We start from the raw sequence: 2,146 nt of genomic DNA, 5'->3' as shown, positions 1-2,146 counted from the left end.
ATAGTATGTAAAGGAAAAAGTGAAAATGAGACACCACTGCCACTCCCTAGAAATCATCTAACCTTCCTAATCCTTCTAAGCAGATATACACATATCTTTATTTGTATAAATAGTATCATACCATGCACACGCACACATATACCCACATGTTATTCTCTAGCCTACTTTAAAAAAAAAAAAAAAAAAGGAATGTCTCATTTATTTTAAAGATGTGGCCTCTAAAGATTTTGAAAGGATTAGACTGAGCTGGAATTACTGTAGACAGATGCTGTAGAGCTCCAACTGGGTAGTTCCAGAGAGAACAGTGCTATGTTAGTTGGTCTGTTTTTAAGTAAATGAACATGAAAGTTTAAGAAAAAGTGCTTGCAGCCAATTAAGCCGACTGAGTTCCTTTCCTCATGGGGGCCCAGTGTGCAATGGCTGCAAACAGCAGCTTCCCTGGTAGTGATGCAGCCTGTTTGTTGTATGGGTTGCTCTAAGGGACCTTGGAGACAGTCCTTTCAGATGGGTGTTCGTGTTTCTGACCTTGCACTATCCCAGTGTAGGCTCCAAACAGGCATGCGAGGTGCCATTGGAAAGCCCCAGGGCACTGTGGCCAGGGTTCACATTGGCCAAGTTATATCCATCCACACCAAGCTGCAGAACAAGGAGCATGTGATTGAGGCCCTGTGCAGGGCCAAGTTCAAGCTCCCCAGGCACCAGAAGATCCACATCTCAAAGAAGTGGGGCTTCACCAAGTTCAATGCCAATGAATTTGAAGACATGATGGCTGAGAAGCGGCTCATCCCAGATGGGTCAAGTACGTTCCCAATCGTGGCGCTCTGGACAAGTGGCAGGCCCTGCACTCATGAGGGCTTCCACTGTGCTGCCCCCTCTTAATACTCACCAATAAATTCTACTTCCTGTCCACCTAAAAAAAAAATGCTTTCACTTCAATTACCCCTCTTTCTTACGTACTTTAAGTCTGTTATTTTAGTTTTAGTTTTATCCTGATTCCCTCAATAAACATTATTAGTATATTAAAAAAAAAAAAAAGAAAAGAAAAAGTGAAAATGTCATCAAATTGATGCATTAATACGAATTATCCCATCCATTCATTGGAATATAAAATAGGTTATTAAAGGTCACAATTGATAATCGGATTTCCAGATACCCAAAGTCACTGATTTATTTACTATAAGAGAGAAGTCAAAGCATCATTTTTCCAAGGATAGAAGCTTTTTAAAAAGTGTTGATTTTATCATCACTCTGATAAAATGAAGAGAGAGAGAAAGAGAGAAAGTTTGGGATAGGTGTGATAAATTGAGTTACTGGTCATAAATCTTCACTCTTAACTCATCATCCATCCCTCCTAGTGGGAAATGTGTGCTATCCCACTCTTGTCTCTTGGCTTGGCTATGTGACCTGCTTGCGTATTTGACATCTCTATGAGAACATGCCCTGAGATACACAGACATAAGCAGACCTGAGCAACCTGCAGCCTAGAGCCAGACTTCATTGTACTCAGCCTAGATGAGCTGAACCCAGTCAACCTATACTTGTTTGAGTTGTGAGCCACTGACTTGTGGGTGATTTGTTATACAGCATAATGTTGCATTAGCTGACTTACAATAGCTATTATAGCAGACCCAAAAGAAACACTTGTCTCAGCTTTAATCCCTGAAGAACTCTACTTTTGCAGTATGCAAAGCTATTCATCTTATTAGAAAAATTGGAAGAAAGGCAATACACACCCGGGGCAGACTTAATCGATGTCAAGGCAAGGCTTAAGGAACCATATAAGAAGAATCAGGATGCATTTTTCTTCCCCTTCTAGTAAAGTGCCTTGAAGTCCATGAAAATAAGATAATTGGCATAGCTGTGTCTTTGGTAAATGAGGCTAACCTCATAAAATAACACTGATCCGACTGTAAAGCCAGAGTCCAGTTAAGCTTTTCATGCCTTTAATTCTGTGATGCAGCTAGAGCTATAACAATATATAAGAGACCCACACTCTCCTAAATCCAATTGGGACTCTAATTGCCTCAAACCTTCTTCTTTGGCTCTAGGCGGTTTTCAGAAACTGAGGACGTAAAAGTTACACTCGTATTCCAACATCCAGAGTCACATCTGCAATATGGTAGCTACTAACCACAGGTGACTATTT

General features: G+C 40.6%; 1 non-coding gene across 1 annotated transcript; it reads left to right on the top strand.

Moving 5' to 3' along the window:
- The first annotated feature begins 363 nt into the window (after window positions 1–363).
- LOC115893355 lies at window positions 364–497 on the top strand. Its single transcript, XR_004053367.1, has one exon. It is a non-coding gene; the product is annotated as a small nucleolar RNA SNORA70 (small nucleolar RNA).
- Window positions 498–2,146: the final 1,649 nt, after the last annotated feature.

The sequence above is a fragment of the Rhinopithecus roxellana genome, chromosome 14 (genome assembly GCF_007565055.1).
Source record: "Rhinopithecus roxellana isolate Shanxi Qingling chromosome 14, ASM756505v1, whole genome shotgun sequence".
Classification (NCBI taxonomy): domain Eukaryota; kingdom Metazoa; phylum Chordata; class Mammalia; order Primates; family Cercopithecidae; genus Rhinopithecus; species Rhinopithecus roxellana.
Note: the sequence above shows the minus strand (reverse complement) of the source record. Positions and strands in the feature narration are given on the sequence as shown.